The sequence below is a fragment of the Nycticebus coucang genome, chromosome 16 (assembly GCF_027406575.1).
Source record: "Nycticebus coucang isolate mNycCou1 chromosome 16, mNycCou1.pri, whole genome shotgun sequence".
Lineage (NCBI taxonomy): Eukaryota > Metazoa > Chordata > Mammalia > Primates > Lorisidae > Nycticebus > Nycticebus coucang.
In genome coordinates this window covers 8,227,015-8,254,292 of record NC_069795.1, presented here as the reverse complement: position 1 = coordinate 8,254,292, position 27,278 = coordinate 8,227,015, and the positions used below count along the sequence as shown (strand labels likewise).

Sequence of the window (27,278 nt, the reverse complement as noted above, 5' to 3'; positions counted from 1 at the left end):
AAAAATGTTTGCAATAATTCAGTATTTTAATTTACACTTATTTGGGTATTAGTGGGATTGAGTGTATTTTATTCGGTTTGTTACCCAAATGCTCATTGTTGTTTCCTTTTAATATACTTTTTGATTATTAAATTTATGAGTTTCTCATTTAACTCTTACTATATGCTAAGAATTATCTTAATTCATTTATTTATTTTTGAGACAGAGTCTTGTTATGTTGTCCTCAGTAGAGTGCTGTGACGTCACAGCTCACAGCAACCTCAAAATCCTGGGCTTAAGTGATTCTCTTGCCTCAGCCTCCCAAGTAGCTGGGACTACAGGTGCCAACTATATTTTGTTGCAGTTGTCATTGTTTTTAGCTGGTCCGGGCCAGGTTTGGACCCCCCCCAGCCTCAGTGTATATGGCTGGCATCATAATCACTGTGCTACTGGCACTGAGCCTAACTCATTTATTCTTTATGATAACTCTCATAATTGACACAGCAGGAGGTTAGGCAGCCTGCCCCAGGTCGAACATCTGGTAAGCATGGAACTAGGAGACAAACCCAGGCCTGTGACTCTGTGGTCATAACTGTTGTGCTTTGTTACTTATTGCTCATGTATTTTCTAGTTTGTGTTTGTCTTCTAATTTTGTTCATAGCATTATTTTAGGAAGTGTGACAATTAAGTTTGCGAACTTGTCACCATGTGTTTACACGGCAGCACTATACACACAGCTTGGTAAGCATTCATGACTTTGGTATATTAGTGGCTCACAGTGGTGTTCCTATTGATGTGTGGGGGTGTTTTTGCTGGTGGTATTTTTATTGTTGGATGTATTTGTATGCCTTTATGAGACTGTTGGAGCTTGAATTAGAGCAATGAACAAACATTCATAAATTTCTCATTTCACTATCAGGGATACATTATTCCAAGGTTATGGGGATAATGATGAAAAAAACAACAGTGTACAAATGAATGAAATGTTTTTCTGGGGGGAGAAAAGGCGTCACTGATGAAGAGAGGTCAGGGTAATGAGCAGAACTGATGAAAAACATTGCAAAAATTCATTGATTTTTCAGCTTACTGTGAGAAGCATAGCAGACCAACATCAACAGAGAAACAGGAAAATCTTGGCCAACAACTCACGGTTCTGGTATCACAACAGTGCACCAGCTCACACAGCACTGTCTGTGAGGGAGTTTTTAGCCAGTAAACAAATAACTGTGTTGGACCACCTTCCCTACTCACCACATCTGGGCCCCAATGACTTTTATCTTTACTTGAAGATAAAGGAAATATTGAAAGGAAGACATTTTGATGACATTCAGGACATCAAGGGTAACAAAATGACAACTTTGGCCATTCCAGAAGAAGAGTTCCAAAATTGCTTTGAAGGGTGGAGTAGGCACTGGAGTTGGTGCATAGTTTCCCAAGGGGAGGACTTCGAAAGTGACCGTGGTGATATTCAGCAATGAGGTATGCAGCACTTTTTCTAGGACAAGTTTGCAAACTTAACTGTCAGTTCTCAAATTACAGGGACTTTAATTTTTTTAACGGAGGGACTAGGTTTTATTCATTAGTGTAAAGCTCAGAACATAATAGAGTCTCAAATCTGTTTGTTGAACAGTTGAAGAAAACTCATTAACAACCTGTTGATGATGGTAACCTTTATTTAAAGAGATTCCTGAAGGCTTCATAAATAATTTACTCTTTGGTTTTGATAAGATATGATAAGCTTATCCGCATTAGCTTTTTTAGAAAGTATGGGAGAAATCACTGCTTTCAAAAGGAACATGTGTTCTTAAGCAAATATGAGTTGTGAAGAATGTATTTCTTGAGAGTGATTTGAATCATAGGTTGAAGTAAGATGAAATGAAATTTGGTTTTTGGAATAATTTAATATAATAAATAATTTGAGTTTTTGTGTCTTTAGAAAATTATAGATTGACCTTGTCCAAAAAGTTTTGAATAAATTTTGGCTTAGCTTAAGAAGTAAGATTCTTTAACAGGAAAATGAAACTAAGAAACCTGATGTGAAAAGTCATCATTAATGAGGGTTTGGACGGTGTAGATCAACTCTTCAAAAGTGTAACTTAAGATTTTATTTTTCTCTAATGTATGTAGCAGTTTTTCTAGGGTGAGTTCACCAACTTGTCAGTCCTCAAGTACAGGGACTTTAATTTTTTAATGGAGGGACTAGGTTTTATTCATTAGTATAAAGCTTGGAACATAATGGTCTCAAATCTATCTGTTGAACAAATGGAAAAAAAAAACAACTAAGTGCTTTTTCTCCCTTTTCCTTTGATGGTTGACACCAGGTTACTTAGTAGTATCTCTTTAGTTTGGACTTTGTGTATCCCTTTCTTTAGTCTTTAAAAAAAAAAAAATTTAGTGATTGGGTGGTGCCTGTGGCTCAGTGAGTAGGATGCTGGCCCCATATACCGAGGGTGGCGCGTTCAAACCCAGCCCCGGCTAAACTGCAACAAAAAAATAGCTGGGCGTTGTGGCGGGCGCCTGTAGTCCCAGCTACTTGGGAGGCTTAGGCAAGAGAATCGCCTAAGCCCAAGAGCTAGAGGTTGCTGTGAGTTGTGATGCCCTGGCACTCTACCAAGGGTGACAAAGTGAAACTGTCTCTAAAAAAAAAACAAAAAAAGTAGTGACGTACATTATTAATATATGTATATTAGAGTGAAACACAGGTAAATGTACTTCATTTTACAAACCATCCACAAAATATACTACACAGAGTCAAGTACTTTATTTTATTATTTTTTTTTTTTTTTGAGACAAAGTCTCACTGTGTCGCCCTGGGTAGAGTGCTGTGGCATCACAGTTCACAGCAACTTCAAACTCTTGAGTTTAAGTGATTCTCTTGCCTTCACCTCCCAGGGAGGCACCTGCCACAACACCCAGCTATTTTTTTTGTTTGTTTTGTTTGTTGCAGTTCTCATTGTTGCCCTACTTGTCCCAGGCCGGGTTTGAACCCACCAGCCTGGGTGTGTGTGTTCAGTGCCTACCCACTGAGCTACAGGTGTCGCCCAAAGTCAGGTGCTTTAAAAGCAGACATCTCAAGATGTAGATATTTATCTCCTTATCACAAACCCAGATCTGATTTGTGTAAAGTTACAAAAGTTAAAAAAAGTTATTGAGTTGTTTGTGAAACATCAATGTTTCTGTTTTTCTTCAGGCTGTGCTCAGCTGAGATATTAAATTCAGACTTGTACTTAAGTGTCAAGCACTTGATTTACATGCACATATTAATAGTATCTATTCTATTCTGGAAGTAGAAAAAAATGAAACATCAGTTTTTCTTTTTCTCATTTCCACTCCTGGGGGTTAATTTTGTCAATTTTTAAATTCTTCTCTTGGTTATGTTCATCACTTTAAATACAGTAATATTTATAGCTTTATTGAAAAAAATAAAATTATTAACCTGTCAGAGGGACGGTGCCTGTAGCTCAGTGAGTAGGGTGCTGGCCCCATATGCGGAGGGTGGCGGGTTCAAACATAGCCCCGGCCAAACTGCAACAAAAAATTAGCCGGGCATTTTGGCGGGTGCCTGTAGTCCCAGCTACTCAGGAGGCCAAGAGTTAGAGGTTGCTGTGAGCTGTGTGACGTCACGGCACTCTGCCTGAGGGTGGTACAGCGAGACTCTGTCTCTACAAAAAAAAAAGAAGAAGAAGAAGATGATGAAACAAAGTAGTTCTCTGTGCTGCTGCTTTTCCTATGATTTCTCTTACTTTTCCTTTGAGGTTATTTGTTGATTATTAAAATTTTATAAAATTGATTTAAACCTCTTTTGGTTTAACTGATGGGTTAACATCAGTTTTAGATGTTTTCTCTTGATCTCCCGAGATGATAAATGAGAGGTGGAGTGCCTTTTGAATTTCTGTCTGCCTCTTAGTGTTTACCCACTAATTACTTTTACATGGTATGTTTACCCACACAGCTTTCTTTAACTTAATTGAATAATATGTTCTTGTCTTAAAATATTCTGAAAATTAAAAGTAGAAAACTGTGCTGGAAAAATCCCACAGTACATTAAGACCCATAGAGAGAGATGTAATACTGTGTCACTAAGTTTATTCCATAGGAGAAATGAAGATTGAGATGTAGCTCATTTTAGAAAATGACTTAATTATATGACATGTAGTTCCCTTTCATTGCGAAAGGTGTTTTTTTTTGTTTGTTTTTTTTTTTTTTTTGCTTTTACTCTCAGATGAAGGGTACTTGTTTATGGTGCTAGTCACCTTTGTTCCATGCTTGGCTTTTTGAAATAGTTAAAATAACTATAATAAAATACCTGTGAATCCCCATTGCTCAACACAAGAGCCAGACCTTTTCTGTCATCATCTGCTTCTCTCCCAAATGAGAGTACTGTGTACAAATTTGATGTTTGTGGGTGAGGCATGTGGACTGATAGGCTTTTTAGTTTAGTGAGAGTGTGGGAAGATTCTCTCCTTTTCATTGCCAGGTTCAGGGAGCGCCGTTGAGCAATCTGGACCTGTGCTATTGCCTTAGTCCTTAGACAGGTGGCTTAGTGTCCTCACAAGCATCCCCTTCGCCTCAGCTTGCGAGTGGCTCTGCAGCTGTATTTGAGTGGCTGGGACTCAGTATGTTGAGTGTGCATTAGATGCTTCTCGAGAGCTGTTGAGGGTGATCAGTGAAGCCAACCTCTGTCCTCCTCCTACTCCAGTTTTCCTTTCCCACCCAGAATGGCACCTGACACTTCTGCTTTGGTTCCTGGTTTCAGCTTTCAGCTCTAGATCTTTTTGACATTCCTTAAATTATTGCTCTGACCCCACTTGCCTTCATCTGTAGAAAACTGTCAAGTCTCTAGTTTATTGGAATATCTCCATCCAACATTTTAATTGTGATCTTTTCTGCTGTTTTTGGTGGGTAGTACAGAGGATATGTATTCAAGATTTTCAACCTAGTATTCAAGATTTTCTTAGAAGCATTCTCTTCCCCCAACTTAAAGAACTAAGCTTCTGGCTATGCTACTGGCTTCTTTCCTTGCTGTTAGTTTTCAAGGTTTTTTTTTCAAGCATTACTTCATTGTGGCTATCCTTGGTTCTCTATTTATCAATGAATTACAATAGTCTGTATTAAGAACTAGGTGGCCTTTCTGGACTGAATGAAAATTTCCTGCTACCCAGCTGTAGTGTGCTATTTCAGTTTGCTCATGGGAGTTGCCACTATGTTGAAAATCAGCACCTGTACTTCATTCCCTGCCTTTGGGCTGTGTGTTTAGAAGCACTGTTTCTTCTGTCCTTGGTCTGTTCATGTGGTTTACTCATTATTTCCTGTGGTCGGACTTAAGGCCTTGCCATGTTATATGGGTTTCAGCTGCTTTGGGAATGGCTGTTTCATCCCTTTGAGACACTTCCTACCCAAGGCTGTTGAAAGTGGATTTTTCATGATGTTCCTTTTTCTAATGCTAGACCAATTGTTAAATATGTCCACTTGTTTTCATATGACAGGGAAATTGACAAGAAAATAATGCAGTTTGTATAGATGAAGTTGGTTAAAGAAAGACATCATTGTTACTGTACGATTTTATTGCCTTGATAAGTACAGTACAAAAAAGGTTCCTTTTAATGCCAAAGTTAAACTACAATAATCTTTTTGTTTTGGAAGCATACTTATTATGATAACTTCTAGCTGAATAAAAGCTTACCTAGTCAACTTTTATATTTTCATGTACCTGAATGAGGGAGCTAAAGCATATCAGTATACAAGAGTGAATATTCATAATGTTCTACGTACATTTTTTATTTTGGGAGCAGAAGGAGGAAGAGGCACTATTCCCCAAACCTGAATTAGTTGATCCAGAGAATAAAGAACAGTCCAACATTTAAATATTTATTTCTGTAATCTAGATTTAAATAATAGTTTACCTTTTAGCTTTTATAAGCAGGCTTATGAAAAATAGAGGGGGAAAAGCATCATGATTGTTCTGAAGTTGGAGAATACAAATACCCACTGGGCTTAATCTTTTGTAAAAGTTGGCCAACAAAAGTGTATATTGATAGCTTCACTTTATTTAGAGTTAAGATACTAAAAACTTGATCATAGTTGCCCTAAATTTTTGAACATTTTTCTAAATCAGATGTCTTCAAATTATAAAAGGAGAATGTATTTTTAGTTACTTGCCACTTTTCAAAACTTTTAAAGCTACATTGTATTTCTTCCTAAAGTATACAATTATGGTATGCTATGATTTGTCGTTTGAGATCATTTTGGGTATTTTATTACTGGACATTATAGCAGCTGTTGTACTTTTAAGAGGACAGAGGCTGTTTCTATATCTTAAGTATCATTAATTACAGATGAAAAATTACCAGTTATTCTACATGTATTTCTTATAGGGAGAAATGTAATTTAGCATACTGCATTTTTTTAAAAAAGTTAATGATTAATTATGTACTTGGAAAACTTATTTTCATTACTAGGAATTCTAAAAAATACATTTTATGTAATGAAGATTCTAATATAGTGAGTTAAATATTTTTAAACATTTTAAATGTTTAATTTCTGATTCTAAAAGTAGTACTTATTGATGCTTTCCTATAGGACTCCACAATTTAAGTAACCTTAAAAAGAATCCATGCTAAGCTAAACATTCCAATTTGGTGTGTTTTATCCCAGAGCATCTTGTCACCGAGGCAGATGATGTCTTCTTGTGTCTGTAGTCCGTAAAGGAGAATAGGAGTGCTAGGGTTTTAATTTTTTTCCCCTTCAAGGATGGGAAAGTTTGTGATATGAAGAATGTTTAAGAGGTGGACCAGGAACAAAATCCTTGTTGATAGGAAGGTGCCCTGTTACCGCTGTAGATTGGAGGACAAAGCTAGGTTAAGATTGCCCTATCAGGTTCTGCACCTATAACTCAAATGGCTAAGGCGCCAGACACATACACCAGAGCTGGCCGGTTCGTATCCAGCCCGGACCTGCTAAACAACAATGACAACAACAACCAAAAAATAGCCAGGTGTTGTGGTGGGTGCCTGTAGTCCCAGCTGCTTGGGAGGCTGAGGCAAGAGAATCGCTTAACCCAGGAGTTGGAGGTTGCTATGAGCTGTGACGCCATGGCACTCTACCCAGGGCTACAGCTTGAGGCTCTGTCTCAAAAAACAAACAAACAACAAAAAAAAAGTTTGCCCTATCAATATGGAGGGAATAAGAGCCTGAGTGAGTGGCTGGGCACTTGTAGCTCAGCAGCTAGGGCTCCAGCCACATACACCAGAGCTCGCCGGTTCAAATCCAGCCCAGGCCTGCCAAACAACAATGACAACTACAACCAAAAAATAAAAATAGCCAGGCATTGTGGCAGGTGCCTATAGTTCCAGTTACTTGGGAGGCAGAGAGAATTGCTTAAGCCAAAGAGTTGGAGGTGGCCATAAGCTATGATGCTTTGGCACTCTACTGGGGGTGACAAAGTGAGACTCTGTCTCAAAAAAAGAACCTGGGAGAACTAACCAAACTATTAAAGATGCATGGATAATGTATGAATGAAATTGGCTTTAAAATCTTTCCCTGTGGGCAGTGCCTGTGGCTCAAAGGAGTAGGGTGCTGGCCCCATATGCTGGAGGTGGCAGGTTCAAACCTAGCCCTGGCCAAAAACTGCAAAAAAAAAAAAAAAAACACCTTTCCCTGTTATTTCTCCTCTTTTCTTTATCCCCCTGAGTTAAAGGAAGCCCGTAAGGGTTGCAAATATAATAATTTAGAAACATGCCAAATGATGTCAGAAGTTTAAAAGTACTGAGATGGCTTTCAGGGAATGGATTATTAATATTTTGGGTCAGAGAGAGTGATTTTCAAATCTGTGTTATGCCTTGGCTAGCAGATTTTGTAGATGAAAGCATGGGGAATGATTCTGAGCTAGTCTTACCTTTAAATATATTGTCATACGGGCAAGAAACTAAGAGACTTATTGATAGGTGACTGATAACATTGATTACTTACAGATACTGTTGAAAGATTGGGAGAGCTTTAATTTTTACTTGTAGGATCTTTATCTTAGGCAGGTTCTAAAAATATACTTTCTTTGTTTATAGAATGAGAGCTTATTATCAGATGCTTTAAGTATCCTTCCAGCTTTAGAGTTTAGTTATTGATCCCTCTTTTGTCTTTAGAATCTGGATTTTCCAGTCTTGGTTTTATTGACTTTAAATGGTATCTTGTAGAATTCCAGAATTGAGAGACCATGGGAAGAAATTAAAGGACAGGTGTGGCTGATGGGTGCTTGGAGGTGGTGGAAAAGTGGCTTCAGTTTTGTTAAGGGGAAAGATTAGTGTTAGGGATAGGACCAACGTGGTTTTCTCTTGGAATATGATGCTTGAAACATGCTGTGTGTGTTAATGCAATATAGTGTTTTACAAATGCTAGAAGTTTTTCTAGAGACATTTATGTTCTTTGTAGACAAATATATTTAAAAATCACTAACTTCTCCATGGTGTGGAATGAGTCTACTCCATTTAGAAGGAGTAATTGCAGGGATAGGTGGGACAAGCTGATCTATTTTAAAATAAAATTGTATCTTTTATAAGGCACAAATGGGAACTGTGTCTCCTTGACATGTTTCAAAGCATTTCTCTGAAAATATGAGATTAAAGAAACTCTCTACCACTCAGAATTGTCAGAACACTGATGTTCTTTAAAACTATCTTTGTAGCTGTTAGTATGTACTGACAGAGTTGAAGTTTTTTTATGTTTTATTCATTATTAGAATTTTTGCATATGAATGTTTTTATATTATGGTTACATCTTAGTTGAACTTGGTTTCCAGATATAGTTGTTATATACTTGGTCCCAGTCTGCGTATTTTTAGCCTTGTAGGCTAATATTTAATTTGGGTTTTATTATTTTAAAATTATTTTTGAAATTTACGTATATTAAAATGTGTCATATAAATGCAACGTTGCTTTTCCTCAACCTGAGAAAGCGTTGAGACTTCAGGGAACCATGCTTTCTGTTATGCTCATCTCTTCAAAATCTTTCCATTATAGAAAAAAAATGCTTTGTAGCTTTTCTCTAAAAGTAATATTTGAGGATCTATTTTAATGTATAGGAAGACATTTACATACTGCTTTTGAGTAGGTGGGGGGAAAAGTTGAAATATTGGTGACAGCATCTGTTAGAAAGACTCATCTGTATAGTAAAAAGTTAAAATTACAACAAATGTACTACTTTGACTGTACTCTGTGTGTATTACCATTGGATTGCCTTTGGTGTGAGTGTTTCTAGTCCTTTATAGTTGCTGTTAATTTTGTTCTAAACCTGAAAGTGTTAACAGCAACTTGAAAATGTGACAAAGCTCAATTTCATTTCTTGTTTATTGCTTGTTTTCCTATTGGACAATTGGAAGTAGCTCTGCCCTGGCAACTAAAATAGGCTATTTGCATAACCTAGTTTGATTGGCTAGCATTCTGACTAACAGTTCCAATCATATGGTGTGGGTTTAGTGGTAGGCTATGCTAATTAGCCGCTGTTGCTGGGGTTCAGGATGGTTTCTGTGTGCTGTTCTGCTGCATTGTGTTGCCTGGTGAGAGACATTGATAAATGAGTGTTTAATGATCTGCAGCAGTTCCCACTCACTGCGGGCAGGCGAATTTTAGAACAGAAGTGGAAATAAGGGTTTAATTGCTCTGTTAAATACCTGTAACCAAAATGTTTATTAAATTTTAGAAATTAAGTTGTATAAGATCTTTATCTAATTAAATACTTTCTAAAATAAAAGGAAAATATTTTGCTTTGTTTCTTAAATATAACTCTTAGGTAGCAGCATTATGCACAGGTTTTCTAAAACTCTGTTTATTAAACTTGATCATTTTTTTTCCAGATTAGAAACAGTATCATTGCAATAAGTAGCACATTTGATTTTTTTCATAACTGTGACCTTTTATAAAGATACATATTTGTATTTAATAAATTATGCCCCAAAGCTTGCACCATTTTATCTTGTACTGCCCATGTAATTAACTCGAATACCTTGTTATTCAATTCAAAGATCAGATAGTTGTTCACTATCTCTTGCTATCATTACCTTTCCAATTTAAGTCAGATAATTTAACTGTTGCTTGTACTGTTATCTCTGGTTTATAGTAAGTGTTTATTGGGCTGTTAGGTAGCAGGTTCTGTAGGAAACAGGAGACAGGGTTCTTTGTTCAAGGAACGGAAGAGGTAAAGAATAAGTACATAAGATGTTAGATAAAAATGTAAGATAACCATACAGTAAAGGATTTATCTGGAAGGGTATAGGGAAAAAAAATTCACTAGGCATTTTGATAATAGGGACATGGGAATAGCTTAAAAAGCAGTCTGTAGAATTGTGTTAAGGTTTTAAATATGATTTAGGATTCAAATAGCTGGAGAATCTTAAGGAAGAATGGTGTAGGGTTTAGGAATACCTGAGCTAAGGTAATGTTTCTGGTATTATTCAGTTTTCAAACATAGGTGGTCGCAATAACGAAAACCTGTGGTATTTTGGATGCTTCATTGCCCAAGTTTCGAAGCCGGCTGGTGTCATTTTCTTAACACAGACCTTGGTATCTTACTCTTCCAGCTGGTGTTGTCTTTGCTTTTTCTTCACTTGGTATTGTGGTAAGCAGTGCTCTTCAATCTCTGTGTCTGTTGGTTAAAGCATATAGGACTCTTTTACCTTGTTTTTTCTTCTTTGTGGCCCCAAGGCATTGAAATGCAGGCACCAAATACCATTTATATGTTTGCATTAAAATTTTTAGAAAGTTTATCCCTTTAATTGTTTTATTCTTTAAGAGCCTAGTAACATTAGATAGACAAGCTAATTGGACAGTCTTACAGACTTGCAAAGAATGAAGAAAATTACACCTTAATATTTGATTATTGATTATACTTTTCTGGGCATATACACCAAAGATGTATTGTAAAATAAATTTCCAGAAATGCTTTATTCACTTATAGTCGAAAACTGAACTCAGAGAATTTATAATTTAACTGTTGTAGATGACATATGTCTTCACATAGAGTATCCATGCTGCAAGAGAGATGGAAATTCAGAAGAGGGAGCGAAATTTTTTGCATTAGGACTAGGAAAAGATTCTTGGTGAAAGCGGTATTTCACATGGTCTTGAGGAATGGGCAGTATTTTTTATTTTTTATTTTTTTCCAGTTTTTGGCAGGCCCGGGCTTGAACCTGCCACCCCTGGATATGGGGCCAGTGCCCTACTCCTTGAGCCACAGGCACTGGAATGGGCAGTATTTTTTTTTTTTTTTTTGTAGAGACAGAGTCTCACTTTATGGCCCTCGGTAGAGTGCCGTGGCGTCACACAGCTCACAGCAACCTCCAACTCCTGGGCTTAAGCGATTCTCTTGCCTCAGCCTCCCGAGTAGCTGGGACCACAGGCGCCCGCCACAACGCCCGGCTATTTCTCGGTTGCAGTTTGGCCGGGGCCGGGTCCGAACCCGCCACCCTCGGCATATGGGGCCGGCACCCTACCGACTGAGCCACAGGCGCCGCCCAGGAATGGGCAGTATTTTAATAGGCCAATACTGTAAGGCTGCCCGGTGTGGATGCTTTACCAGTTGAAGTTGGAGGTGTGTTTGAAAAATTTAGTTTACTAAAGATTATGTTTTTGAGGGGCTCAAGAGGTAGATAGACTGAAGTTTTTCATGTAAAAAGCGGGATACTTAAAAAGTCTTTACAGCAGCGTTTTATAGTGTATTTTTTAAAACATATACCCTCTGTGAATGTTTGCAAGTTTCCAAATAGACATTTAATTTTTAAAATAATATATGAATATGATACTAATTTCAAAGTGTTTGGTTTAAGCAACTGGAAGGTTTGATTGCCATCCCCTGAGATGGGATATGGTTGTAGGAGAAGCAGGATTTGGGGGGTGAGGGTACCTTTAAAAGGTCAGGTTTTTAATAGGTTAAAACTTTCAAGAACAGCTTTATTATAATTGGCTAACCATAAACTTCACATAATTAAATGCAATTTGATGGATTTTGATAGATTACCTGTGGAACTTTCATCACACTTGAGGTAATGAACCAGTCCATTCCCCACAGTTTTTTGTTTTGTTTTGGTTTGGTTTGGTTTTGGTAATCCTGTCCCCCTTCCCCAACCTGCTGGGTAACTAGTGACTGGCTTTCAGTCAGGGTTTATTACTTCACTTTTTCTAGAATATTATATAAACAATTATAAATGTTCTCCCTTTTTTGTGTGTTTTCACCCAATATCTTTTTTTTTTTTTTTTTGAGTAAAAAACAGTAGAGTGCAAAATGTCTTTATGGTAAAATGACATTTTTTTCTTTTGGGTAGATACAGTAATGGAATTGCAGGATCAAATGGACAGGTCTACTTTCTTTGAGGACTCCATACTTCTTTACATAAAGGCTGTACTAACAACAGTGCATGGTGTTTCCTTTTCTCCAGGCCCATGCTTAGGTTTGCTGCTTTGGGTCATTCTCACTGGGGTTAGGTGATAGGTCAAAGTGGTTTTTGATTTGCATTTCTGTGATGATTACCACTGAGCATTTTTTCATGTGTTTGTTGGTCATTCCTTTGTTTTCATGAGAAAAGATTCTGTTCATGTCTCTTGCCCAGTTTATAATGGGGTTGTTTGCTCTTTTTTGTTGATTGCTTGAGTTCTTTGTAGATTCTGGTTATTAGCACTTTGTTGGCAGCATGCGAATATCTTATTCCACTCTGTAGGTTATCTCTTTGCTTTGTTGATCCTGTCCTTAGCTGTGAAAAACTTCTTAACTTGATTAGGTCCCATTTATTTATTTTTACTGTTGCTGATTGCCTTCATCAATTCTTTCCCATTAACTCATTAAGAATTAACCCAAAGCTCATTAAGAGTTTTTCCCACACTTTGTTTTTGTTGTCTCATTTAAACGTAAATCTTTTATCCATTGTGAGTAACTTTTTCATAAGTGGTGAGAGGTAGGGGCTCCAGGTTCGGTGCTAACCAGTTCTCCCAGCACCACTAATTAAATAGGGATTGTTTTCCTCAATGAATACTTTTGTTTGGTTTATCAAAGATCAGATGGCAATATGAGGCTGGTTTCATTTATAGGTTCTCAGTTCAGATCTATCTCTGTTTTTATGCCAGTACCATGATATTTTGATCACTGTAGACTTATAATATAACCTGAAGGCTGGTAATGGGATGCCTTCAGATTTGTTCTTATATCCCAGAATTGCATTGACTGTTCTTTTTGTTGTTGTTGTTATTCCATATGAAGCATAGAACTATTTTTTCAAGATCTTCAAAGTATAACATTAGAATTTTAATGGGGGTTGCATTAAATCTGTAGATTATTTTGGGTAGTGTAGACACTTAACATAGTGTTGGTTCTTCCCAGCCATGAGCATGGTATATTCTTTCATCTATTGACATCCTCTGCTGCTGCTTTTTTCGGTGTTTCATAATTCCTCTCTGTAGAGATCCTTCACTTCCTTCGTTAAGTATATGCCAAGGTATTTCTTTCTTTCTTTCTTTTTTTTTTTTGGTAGAGACAGTTTCATTTTATCCTTGGTAGAGTGCTGTGGCATCCACAGCTCACAGCAACCTCCAACTCCTCAGCCCAGGCGGTTCTCCTGCCTCAGCCTCCCAAGTAGCTGGGACTACAGGTGCCGGCCACAACGCCCAGCTATCTTTTTGTTGCAGTTTGGCCAGGGCGGGGTTTGAATCTGCCGCCCTTGGTATATGGGGCCGGCACCCTACTCAGCCACAGGTGCTGCCCTGGAATTTAGTCATTTTTATGCAAAGCAAAAACATAATAGTTAAAGAAAGAAATTATACAAATTTAAATTTTCGAGTTATTCCAAGGTATTTCATTTTCATTTGATGGTCTTTGATGTGAATTTTCAGCTTACCTGCTCACCTCTTGCCATATTTAATGGTCAGTCTTTTTAATTTTATCTATTCTAATACTTTTGTGTGGTGAGATCTCATTGTGTTTCCCAATGACTAATGATGCTGAACATCTCTGCAAGTGCTTATTTGTCCTCTATATGTCATATTTGGTGCAGTGATTGTTCATAATATTTTGGTTATTGAGCTTTTAGAGTTTCTTATATACTTTAGACACAAGTCCTTTATCCAGGTATATTATTTGCAGTGATACTCTTTCCTAGGCCATAGCTTGTCTTTTCATTCTCTTAAAATTGTCTTGAAGAGCTAGAACTATTTGTTGAAAGGACTATCTTTTCTTCACTGAATTGCCTTTGTTTTTTGTTGAAAATTAATCTTTCATACATGTGAAAGTCGGCTAATGAACTTTCTATTCTGTTTGTTAATCTGTTTGTCTGTTTTGATGCCAGTACCAAATTGTTTTTATTATTGTAGCCATATGTGGTAAGTATTATAGTCCAGTAGTGTTAATTCTACAACTTACTCTTTTTCATAGTTTTTTTTTTTTTTTTTTTTTTTTTTCAGTATGCCACCCTTGGTAGAGTGCTGTAGCTTCACAGCTCACAGCAACTTCCAGCTCTTGGGCTTAAGCGATTCTCTTGCCTCAGCCTCCCAGGTAGCTGGGACTACAGGCACCTGCCACAATACCCAGCTATTTTTAGAGGCAGGGTCTTGCTCTGGGTTAGACTGGTCTCAAATTCCTGAGCTCAGGCCATCCACCTTAGCTTCCCAGAGTGCTGGGATTACAGATGTGAGCCACTGCCCCTGATTGTTTTAAAGATTTTCTATTTGATATTGACTTTTGGCTGTTTGATTATTGTGTGCTTTGGTATAGTTTTGTGTTTCTGGTGCTTGAAGTTTGTTGAACTTGTAGATTTCTGGGTTTGTAATTTTCATCAAATTTGGAAGATTTTTGACCATTATTTTTCCCAGTTCTTTTCTATTCCCCCTTTATCTATTAGATACTTCAATTACATTTATATTAGGGTGCCTGAGATCGTCTCAGAACTCAGGAAATGTTAATTTTTTTATGTCTTTTTTTTCTGTTTTGGCATCTACTTTCAGTTGTGGAGTGATCAGTTGGAATTCTCAAATTTATTTTTAAATAAATTTTATTGCTGTGTCTTCAAGGTCATTTGTCCTTTTTTTTTTTTTTTTTGCAATGTCTAATCTGTTATTAATCCCAACCAGTGTTTTTCTTTTTTTTTTTGTTTAATCTTTTTTTGCATTGTAGTTTTCATTTCTGGAAGTTCAATTTGAATGTTTTAAAAAATACTTCCATGGGCGGCGCCTGTGGCTCAGTTGGTAAGGCGCCGGCCCCATATACCGAGGGTGGCGGGTTCAAACCCGGCCCCAGTCAAACTGCAACCAAAAAAAAAAAAAAAATAGCCGGGCGTTGTGGCGGATGCCTGTAGTCCCAGCTACTCGGGAGGCTGAGGCAAGAGAATCGCTTAAGCCCAGGAGTTGGAGGTTGCTGTGAGCTGTGTGAGGCCATGGCATTCTACCGAGGGCCATAAAGTAAGACTCTATCTCTACAAAAAAAAAACTTCCATGACTTCTCTTAACTTATTGACAATATAGAATGCTTGTTTTAATGTAGCTGTTATTTCTAACACGTGTGTGAGTTTTAGATTGGTTTCCATTGATTGACATCCCCCACCCATTTACCCATGGGTTGGGTTTTCCTGCTGGTTGGCATGCCTGGGTAATTTTTCATTGTGTGCCAGACATTTGTGAATTTTTACTTTGTCGTATGCTTAGTATTTTAATGATTTTGTAAGTTTTCTGTGACCATTATTCTGGAACAATCAGGTTACTTGGAAATAGTTTGACCTTTGAGACTTAGAAGATTTTATTAGATGGGACTGGTGCCAGTGCAGCATTTAGTTTCATGATAATTACTTTTCACTACTGAGGAAAGACCACCCTGTGTAATTATCTATTGCTCTGTGGATATTGCTCTGGTGATCAGTCTGTCTCCTGGTTTCTGGTGGTGTGCTGGCAGTCTTGACTTCTGCTGCATCATCCTGACCGCCTGACTTAATCCTCATATGGCATTCTCATGTGCATGTCTAAATTTCTCCGTTTTATAAGAATACCAGTCAGATTAATGCTTACCCTAACCTCATCTTAACTAATTATATCTGTAGCCAAAGTCTTCCCAAATATGGTCACATTCTGAGGTACTGGGGTTAGACTTTAGTGTGCACATAATATTGATGGGGACACAGTTCAATATATAACTTTCCTTCCCTACACTGTGGTATTTCCTGAACATGCCACGCCTGTGCTTTTACAATCAAGTAGGCCTCAGCTTGGAATGTCCTCTCTTCCTTTCCTCTCCTTGTCTTAAAAACCACCTACTAATCAGAATTAATCTCTATTTGGAAGGTTTTTTGAAATTGTGCCTTTTATTATAAGTATTTACATAGCTATTTCCTGAACATACTTGCAGCATTTTTGAAGAGGATTTGTTTTTGGTCTTGTGCCCCAGTTCTTTCATTATTTCCTAGTATCACCTGTAGTATTTTGTAACTAGTGTGCGTGAGTTGAATACATTAAAGATTGGTTGCAGGAATGAGACATATAAGGAAAGATTACTAACTTGAGGAAGAATCGGAGCTTTAGGACTCTAGAAGTGAATTCACTTTGAATGTACAATGAGTCGGGCATACACTAATTTATTAATTGCGCCCACTAAGTGCAGAACCCTTCCCTGGGTAGGTATGTGGTAGAGACTGGTGAGAATGTCAGAATCTGCCTCTTCTTCATGCACCTTACTGTCCGAAGAGTTACGAGGGAAAAGAACAGAGAAGATGGATACGAAAGATTTTCCTAAGGAACCCTAAACAGAATGATCAGTCATGCAGGGCAGAGGATGGAGAGTTAAAGAAGCTTAGGCAAGCCTAAGTGAGTGGGAGAGTGTTGTCAGTGGACATGGAAGGCATTTTGATGGGGAGGAAGATTAATTAGCTAAATGAGTGGAATGTCTAAGTAGAAAATCCAGATTGCAGAAAATTCAGAAATGAACGGTGAATTGGTAAATGTTGTTGTTTTGTCAGGAAAGGGGGAGAGAGGACCCCAGCACTTAGTTGGGTGGCAGGGTCAAGAGCAGAAATTTTCTGGGTAGATGATAAACTAGAGTTGTTTGAAGGGAGACTAAAAGTGACTGGAGAAGAGGGAGGTGACATATGATTGATCATTTCCACTTTACAGATGAAGAAACTGGGGCACAGAAAAGAAAGGTACCTGCGGACACAGCTAATAAGTGTTGGAGCCAGAATTCAAATCTGGACGGTATGGCTTCAAAGTCTGTGCTCTGAGGTACTACTCTCTGTGGCTCGTGATTATTTTTTTTTAATCTGTTAGCTTATTTAATATGTTAAGTTTTTCTTCCATAAGGTAACACATTATTATAAAGATAGAATATCAGGCTTACTTGTCACTTACAGAATGCAAGAGTAAACATATATAGGGAAGCCAGAGTAATTCTATTAAATGCACACAATTTGCAGAATGCATGTCTGACCCGAGCGGAATTGTTCATGATCAGTTAGTAACTAAGGGATATTCGGCTGATGTCAGATAGTTTCAGATAATGATGAGTTGTTATGTAAGATAAATAAAAGATACATTTGTTGAGCTTTTACTGTGCCAAGCATTTTCTCCTGGTATTGGGCACGTAGTAGTGAATAAGATGTGAGTCCTTGAGTTTGTGGAACTTGTTTTCTGCAAAGAAGAGAGAGACACACAATAATTACCTAAATAAGTGGATGGTTGGAAGAGATGCAGTTTTTGCTAGGAAGATCAGGGGTATGCTTTATTTCAGTTTCGTTTAATCCACTTCAAATGAGAAAGGGTATCTACAGGATATATTCGTTTATGTAAGTGCCAATCATAGTCATGTATAGGATCTTGCAAATCTACTCTTGTATACTGAACAGCTTAACATTTCTTTTCTATGAAGAAAAGGAGTAAAGGAATAACAGTTTTCCCACATAAAAGCCCAGGAATCTGCGTATAGAAGAGTAGTCATTTATAATCACTGTCTTGTCACTAAGCCAAGAAAAAATTCCAGAATTTAGCACTCTGCCCTTAACAATTTAGCAGCCTTAACATTTTTATTGGAATTCATTTGAGGGTAAGGACATCCTTGCTTTCAAAACAGTAGGTAGTTTTTGCTACCACAGTATCATCTTGGACATTAAGAAGAGAATTTAGTGACATATTGGGAAATTTAGTTGATAAAAATCCTTGCCAGTGACCCATGCCTACTATCCATATTTCTCAATAGTTAATGTGCAAGAACATTCTGCATGTGAAAGTTTGAAAAAGTTTTCCTGAGTATTTTCTAAATTCACTTATTTTGCGTAAAGTAGATCATACTGCAGTGTCTTATTTTAGTTATCTGCTAAGAAGTATTATCTCCAAAAACATGGGCATAATTTACTTTTTTTCCCAAAATAGACCGAACTAAATGTGTTACTATTAAGATAAATACTGCAGTGGGTACAACTCAGGAAACAAAGCTAACTAATGGCTTTTTTTTTTTTTTTTTATTTCAAAAATGAAAATAGCCTATTCAGGTCCATGGGGAAATTTTTTAAAATTTCAATTGACTTTTTTTCTCTACTTAATACGTTAGTGGGAAAATTGGCACTGCTTTCCAGCAATTAAAATATTCCTGTCCTGACATTCAAGGGTCCACTTGTAAAGGCAGATTTCACATTGTTCATTTTTGAAACTCTGTGTTGGTTTGGAGTTTGTAAAGTATGTGCACATGTGTTGTCTTATGTGCACCTTGCACATGTGGAACGTCTTATCATCCCCACTTTATAGGAGCGGAGATGAACCTTGGAGAAGGTCAAGTTTACGCAGTGAATTAGTAGATCACAGGTTAAAGTTGGCTTCTTTTAATATAATATTTACTAAATACCTGTAGCGTGTTGTACTTGTTATATAGGTCAAAATTAAAGGTCTTGTGCTGGCAGCCCATCTTCTGACTCAAAAAACATATTGCACAGGACAGGTGGACTCCGTCAGCAAGTCTGGGGCATGCAGTTTTTGACAAGAGTCCCTCATATACATACACTTTTTTTTTTTTCTTTTTAATATGGGAGTCTCACTGACCTTGCTGCCACTCAAGCCTCAAGACCTCAAAAATCCAGCCTACTGCCTCTTTGTCAACAATGTTTTATTGGAACACAGCCATGCTCCTTGGTCTATGAATTGCCCAAGGTTGCTTTTGTCCAAACAGGGCAGAGTTTTGATTAATTAGAACAAGAATTGCAGGCTCCACAGGGCCTAAAACATTGACCCCCCTAGCCTTTTAAGAATAATTTTACTGATCCCTACTCAAGATTTTGCCAGACATTATCCTCAAAGGCATGGTTTAGTTTCAGAGCTAGAAAATAAAGTTTCTGATTAGCTAACAGAAATGACAGGTGATTGGAACTTTGAGGCGAAGTGAGTAGTTTCTGTCCTCTTCGTGTTAGGGTCACTATGGTGAATGAAAGGGCGTCAGTGACTAAGTAATCTTTGCTTTGAGGCAGGGAATCTGCTTTCACAAGAGCATTTATTGTTGGTGTTTACTAGTAAATGTGAATTATTAAAAGTGTGTTAAAATTGTGAATTAATGAAGTATAGAAGCTAAACAATGAAAGGCCTGGTTACCAAAGAGTAAGAAAGAGGACATTTTGTTTACTGTTTGGCTTTTATAGTAGGAGGCATGGCTATTTTAGTTTGCCTTCAATAATTCTTATAAAACTGTGAAGGGTATCCAGATGCCAACTGGCCAAGAAAATGACAAGTCCCTGCTTGAGAACCCTTTTCATCAGGAGAAATATACCAGATTTTTTGGATGGGTCATTAAACCTCTCTGGGTTGCCGCTACCGCTTCTGTAAATTGAAGTAGAGGAACTAGACGTCTTACCGTGTCTGTTTACTCACTCATTGAATAAATAGTGTGTGCCTTTTTTATGTGCTGGTACAATAGTTGCGTGCTACACCCTTGCCTTCTGTAGTTGGGTGGGTGGACAGAGAAATATTCTAATACAGTTGGGATAAAATGTTCAGATGGGCTAGGTTAGGACAGTGCGTGTAGGAGTTTATGAGAGGCTCACTTGGGGGTGTGAGGGTAGTGTTCTGCCTGGGGATTCAGGGATGCCTTTTGCTTTTTTTTACTCATTTATTGTCTACTTTAAGCTTTTACATTGTTGTCGTTGTAAGAATACAATAAATGAATAAGACTAGTCCTTGCTCTGGGACATTAATTGTTAGAGCATATAATGACCGTTGCAGGTAGCATGCTTGTTATGTTGAAATAAGAACAGAATACTGTCATGTGCCAAATAATACGTTGGTCAACGAAGGGCTGCATGTATAGCAAAATTGTCCCGTAAGATTATAATGAAGCTGTTGTCTAGGGACATCGTGATGATCCTGACACTGTATAGACCTAGTCTAATGTGCATGCTTGTACCTTATTTATTTTTATTTTTTTTTTTGAGACAGTCTTACTATGTCACTTTCGGGAGAGTGCCGTGGTGTCATAGCTCACAGCAACCTCAAACTCTTGGGCTCAAGTGATCCTCTTGCCTCAGCCTTCCAACTAGCTGGGACTACAGGCACCTGCCATAATACCCAGCTATTTTTAGAGACGGGGTCTCACTTTGGTCTTGATCTCATGAGTTCAAGCAATCTATGTATCTTAATTTTTAATAAAAAAGCTTAAGAAATGAAAATTTAAAAATTCAAAAATAAGGTTCGGCACCTGTAGCTCAAGCAGCCAAGGTGCCATCCACATACACCAGAGCTGGCGAGTTCGAATCCAGCCTGGGCCTGTCAAACAATGACATCTACAACTAAAAAATAGCCAGGTGTTGTGACGGGCGGCTGGAGTCCCAACTACTTGGGAAGCTGAGGCAAGAGAATCGCTTAAGCCCAGGAGTTGGAGGTTGCAGTGAGCTGTGATGCCACGACACTCTACCCAGGGCAACAGCTTGAAACTCTGTCTCAAAAAAAAAAAAAAATTCAAAAATAATTCTTACAGAATAAGGATATAAAGAAAGAAAATATTTTTGTACAGCTGTATATAAAGTTTGTGTTTTAAGCTAGTAAATGGATTTTTTTGAGAACCATTTATTATATATTATTAATGCTTTAAATTGTTATAGAGTCTACATCCTTACTGTTAATTATTTTGTTAGGTAATGCAACTGAAATAGCTACAATCTGTGAGATAATCTGTTGTAGCGTTGTCTTATTATTTATTTTGTAACCTCACTGGTTTCTATGTTTTAAGCCAGTGGTTCTCAACAGTCCCTCATGTTGTGGTGAACCCCAACCGTAAAATTATTTTCGTTGCTACTTCATAACTGTAATTTTGCTACTGTTATAAATCGTAATATAAATATATGATATGCAGGATGTATTTAGGTGACCCCTGTGAAAGGGTCATTTGACCCCCAGGTTGAGAACCGCTGTTTTAAAGCTAAGGTTTTTTTTTTGAGGCAGAGTCTCACTGTGTGGCCCTTGGTAGAATGCTGTGCCATCATAGCTCACAGCAAACTCAAACTCTTGGGCTTTAAGCAATTTTCTTGCCTCAGCCTCCCGAGTAGCTGGGACTATCGGCACTCACCACAACACCCGGCTATTTTTTGTTGTAGTTGTCGTTGTTTAGTGGGCCCAGGCTGGGTTTGAACCCACCAGCCTCCGTGTATGTGATTGGTGCCATAACCACTGTGCTGCGGGCACCAAGCTAAGTTTTGTTGATTAAAAAGCCAAAATGTTGGGCGGCGCCTGTGGCTCAGTGAGTAGGGCGCCGGCCCCATATGCCGAGGGTGGCGGGTTCAAACCCAGCCCCGGCCAAACTGCAACAAAAAAATAGCCGGGCGTTGTGGCGGGCGCCTGTAGTCCCAGCTGCTCGGGAGGCTGAGGCAAGAGAATCGCGTAAGCCCAAGAGTTAGAGGTTGCTGTGAGCCGTGTGACGGCACGGCACTCTACCCGAGGGCGGTACAGTGAGACTCTGTCTCTACAAAAAAAAAATAAAAAAAATAAAAAAAGCCAAAATGTTAACAAAAATAAAAGTTTATAAAGCAGAAGTTATAGTAAACTAAGGTTAGTTTATTATTGAAGAAAGAAAATTTTAAAAAATAGAGTGCAGTGTAAGTGTACAGTGTTCGTAAAGATTGCAGTAGTGTCCCAGGTGGTACATTCCTTATCTAGTTTTATTATTATTATTTATACCTTATTTTCACTGTACCTTTTCTATTTGGTTATGTTGAAATACAGAAGTACTCGCCTTTGTGTTACAACTGCAGTATTTAGCACAGTCCTGTATACCACAGAGCCCAGATGTGTGTGCAGTAGGCTGTGCCACCTGAGTTTGTGTAGGTGCTCTGTGATTGCACATGACAACGCATTCACCCAAGGATGTGTTTATCAAGGTAGCCTCATTCATGGTTAAGCAACAGTGCCCTTTCTAGGGAAAGATGGAGCAGGGGAGCAATTCCGCCTAAGATTCTGGGAAGATTTCTTAGACAAGATGACATCTGATCTGAGTTCAAGATTCCTAGCAGCAGAAAAGAGGAAAGCAGGGACAACATTAGGAAGGGAGAGAACACTGTTGAAGAATGGGGAGGACGGCAGTGCAGCTGAGGACGAGGATGCCACAGGGGAATGGGGTGGAGAGAAGTGGTGGGGAATGAGATGTGAGAGGTGAACACTTAACCTGGAAGTTAGGGGTGTTGAAGTGTTGATGATTTTCAGACTTTAAGACACAAACTTTGACTGAGTGGGGAGGATGAACTGAGGGTGTGGAGACTGGAATAAGGAGAAGTCACTGTAGGAAATCCCCACCTCACCCCGCCCCCTTTTCAGTTAAGATCTTGACAATGGGTGTAGAAATAAGCAATTGGATTTGCAAGACATTCCAGAGGCCAAAGTATGTATTTAGAATGCAGTTAGAGTGTGTGTGTGTGTGTGTGTGTGTGTGTTAGTTAAAGGGAATGAGGAGGTGGAAATAAGAAAGTGAGTAAGACTAGTAAGACTGAGGTTTCTAGCTTGAGTGGATGGATGGGTGGAGATTCTGTTTAAAGAACTGGGTCAAACTTGGTACTACTGCCTGCTCCCAAACCCGTGCAGACACCGTTAAATATAGCATGCCATGCTTTCCAGCTGAGGCTGAAGTTAGCTTTGGAATCTTTTCTCTAGCAGTCAGCGCTCCAGACAGCCACTGTGAGCCTGTTTGAATTTGTGCTGCAGAGGAAACCTGTCTGCTTTCCCTATTGTAAGAGATGAGAAGGGAACGGGGAAGAAGGAGAGGGATCCCACCCAATTCCAGTTCTGCTTTCCCGTTTTTTTCCTTCAGAACACATCATTTTCTGATATTATCATATTCACTTGTTTATTGTCTGAGGATTCTGCTCTGTTCATAAAACACAAACTCCGTAAGTCCTGAGACCTTGCCCATCATGTTCACATTTATGTCCTTATCTTAATAATAAGAACATTATTTAGAACAACCCTGTCCAATAAAAATACAAGCCAGTTATGTAATTTAAAATTCTTTTTTTTAAAAGGTAATAAGATTAATTTTAGTAATACATTTTATTTTACCTGTTATAGTTAAGCATTCCAACTTAAAATAAAAATAAAAATTATTAGTGAGAAATTTTTACATTTTGGATTTTTTAATACTACATTCTTGAAGTCTTTGTGTGTGTTTTATATTTATAGTTCAATTCTGACAAACAGCTACATTTCAAGTCTGCAGTGGCCACGTGTGACGACTGCTGGGTGCTGTATTGGACAGTGCCGGCCTAGAACGCAGCAGGGGCTCAGCAAATGTGTGCTGAGTGAATGAGAGGAAGATGGGTTGGTTGTTAAAGGTTTTATCTGTAGAAGTGAGGAAGAGTGAGACCCTTCCTCTCTCAGTGACATCATTGAGCATATTTATGTGTTAAGACAGCTAGAAGAGGACGGCGCCTGTGGCTCAGGGGGTAGGGCGCTGGCCCCATATGCCGAGGGTGGCGGGTTCAAACCCAGCCCAGGCCAAACTGCAACAACAACAACAAAAAAGACAGCTAGAAGAGGGAGAGGGAGAAGGGTGAGTGCTCCTTGATGGAGGAGGTCCTGCGGGGGGGTAGTCGGGAATGGGATCTGCAGCCCAGCTAGACAGGATTGAGAGACTTCTTACTACCTCTTTCCCTTTGAAGAATGGTATTCTTCAATTAATCTGGACCCAAATCCAGTTTATGTAGTGAAAACTTACTGAATTGTGTTATATTATGTAACCATTCCTTCCCACATTTTAGGTGTTGGGTAGTTTTAAGGTCTTAAATGTTTTTTCCTTAGTGACTTTAAAAAACAGAGAGAACATCTTTTTTATAGGTGGGAAGTAGGAAAAGTGTTACTGGCATGTATCAGTGTTTTTACTTTGGCAAAAAATTATTCTTACATTCATAATTAGATTATCAAATCTGATTTTAAGCATTATGATTACATTTGGAATTATATAAAATTATGTATTGTATAACCTGAATATAAAGTGAGGTTATTTTCCCAAAAGTGTCCTTCAGTCCTCACATAATTAAATCATTAAATAGGCTTCCGTATTGCATATGGCATATTCTCCATGACTTGACTTTAAACAACAAAGTTCTATTTGAGGACAACATGTAAGCCTGGAGCAGCTTCTTTCAGTGGGAGTTTTGAATGCTTATGGAGCTCCCTGATAGAATCAGTCTATAAATAGCGAAGCAAAGAAGTTTAATATAGATTTTTGAGGTTATAACCTCACATTTTCAGGTATTGATACTGTAAATAAAACTTTTAAAGATCACTTAAAGAAGTATTATAATAAGTGGAACTCATGAATTATACCCATTGGATTAATGGAAAATATCACTGTAGCTAATGTTAAAAATTTTATCTCATTGTTTCTTTGGGATAAAATGTCCAGTTACAAAATCATAGAGATTAAAAAAGTGTTATATTTAAAACAACTTAGAAGCTGGTGTGCTCTGGAAAACCTAGATGACTAAAAAGGCATTTAAATTATGACAAAGGCACTGATGTTGAAGTTGAAAGTAGTCTTCACTGTTCTGAGATGAGCACCTCTTGTGTATATACATACAAATTTTGATATGTGATATTAGCCTTAATGGTAAATGTAAGATCTCTTTTCTTTTGGGACATGATTATGGTATGCTCAGGCAAATGCGATGATGACAAAGTTGGAAGTTAACCATAGAGGTGATTATTTAGGGGAGCTCAACTTTTTCTTCTGCTCCAGCATACTAGAGCAGGTTAGGTTATCTTCTGGTCAAAAACCGAGACTGCCAGGACAATGCTTAATGGGAAAGGAGAGAGAAATACATATACAGTAGAATCTCCGTAGTTGACAACCTTTCTACATTGAACCGCCTCCTTACATTGACCTCATTTTCATAGACCAGACATGTACCACATGTTCTCATCGCAAGTTCCTTATGTTGACCACTTCCATACGTTGATCAGTTTGCTATAGTCTCTTGAATTGCTATTATATATATATATACACACACACACACACACACACACACACACATATATATTATATATTGAAGAAGCCCCAAAGGGATAATGGTCCTACCCCTATATGTGATGGTCACCAATGTCATGTAGTTAACCTCAGAGCTAAGACCAGACTCATGGACTAATGCTCCTTGGGCCAGTGTTCATTTTCTCTGCCAGGCCCTTTTCCTTTCCTTTTATTATTTTTGTAATAATAAGTTTCTTTTGTAATGATAATTTTTATTTTGTAATAAAAATTTTCTCTGTTTTCAACATTTAAAATGTGTCATATGTTTAATAAGATGAAAACTGCTGAAATACACTAAAACAACTTTCAATTGCAAAGCAAGATGTATTTACAGAGACATTATTAACTAATGTAGTTCTCTGTTCAGACTTAACAGACACTATTGTTTTCCAAGTCACCTAGTCTCAAAACTGCTGAATCATTTTTTAAATCCTGCTTGTCTCTTACAGTTCATGTTTAAAACAAGCTCTCACGTCCTGTCAGTCTGCCCTCACAGCATCTGTTCATGTGTCTCCTCCTTTCCTTTTCTGATATTACTTGCCTGAAGGCTCTCACAGTCTCATGGTTGCTTGGACTGTTGAAATCAGCCAACGAATTGATCTGGTTTTGTGGTTTCTCCTGTTCCAAACCATTCATGCATCAGTTCTTTTATTCAGCACTTACCAGTACTTCAGGATATCATTTTAAACATTAAGTCTAATTTTCTTGATAACCTTGAGGTTGAAGTACTATTATAAACCCATTCTGCAGGTGGAAAGAGAGATATAGATTTATTTAATTGACTTATCCACAGTGATACAGAAGCTAACTAGTACATGGCAAAGTGGAATCCAGACACACCAGATTGTTTGTGGCTATAGCTAAACACACAACTGGAGTTTAGAGTCACTGCTTGCACACTTCCCCGGCACCTCCTTAGCCCGTTTCACAAAATCAGCATTTCTTAGCCTGCCATTCCCTTGGCCCAGCCTGCCTTCCAGGCTTAACCCTACTCCTGTGTGTTCTATTTTCCAGCTAAATTTGAGGCGACATTTCAGGTACTACTTGAAAGAGAAATGGGAGTCAATTAGGTAAAACAATGAGAGGATGACAGTTAAGGCAGAGCAAGGGATGTGCTTGAGAGAGTATGGGGGTGCTTTAGAGGAGCTGGAGCCCAAAGAGGGAGGGAAATGGCACAAAGGGGAGGCAGGCTGTGGTGCACTTGCTCATCAGCTTCTACGAGATGTTTTTGTGAGTTGTTCATGAGATCCATGGCACCTCGATAACTAGCCCCCCCCCCCATAGATACTTTTCTAAAATTTGATGTGAAGTTCTTTTTTCTTGGATTCCTTAATTCCCTTTCTTTTTGGCCACAGCCACCCACTTGCCTATTTTGACCTAAATGTGAGCAGGGTGTATTCAGAAAGGGCATTGTTAGGCAGGATGCTGCTTTCTAACCCATGTTTCTTTTCCTTGTTACTTAAGTTAATCTTTGTTGCTTTGCAAATATTCAACAACCTTGTTTGTTGGGAGGAGTTTCTAACGTCTCTTGAGCATTCCTGTCCCTTCTGCTTTTGAGGTGCAGTTCAGAGTGGTACAGTGGGTACTGAGGGCCACTCTAATTAGAGCCACTTAGAATCTCTTTACCTGAGTTTCGTTCTGTGTAAGATGTGACAAATGCTGTAATGATGCCACCTAATTCATAGGGCTTTTGTGGGTATCAGGGCATATTGGACCAAGTAGGCATGGAATAAGAGATCAGTGAATGTCGTCACTGGTTTTTTATTGCTTTTTGTTTAATTATGAAAAACTCACAGACTTTATGGTAA

At 38.2% G+C, this 27,278-nt stretch overlaps 1 protein-coding gene across 7 annotated transcripts in view; it reads left to right on the top strand.

The window, feature by feature from the left end:
• DYRK1A (dual specificity tyrosine phosphorylation regulated kinase 1A) overlaps positions 1-27,278 on the top strand; it is a 154,036-nt gene that overhangs the window by 65,373 nt on the left and 61,385 nt on the right. Inside the window, exon 1 of one of the 7 annotated variants that reach the window (XM_053564833.1) lies at positions 186-1,458. The exons of 5 other annotated variants lie outside the window; for them this stretch is intronic. The gene's annotated coding sequence lies outside the window, so the exon portion shown is untranslated. Of the gene's footprint in view, positions 1-185; positions 1,459-16,676; positions 17,211-27,278 lie in introns of those variants that run through there. One more of the 7 variants, XM_053564834.1, reaches the window with a different exon arrangement.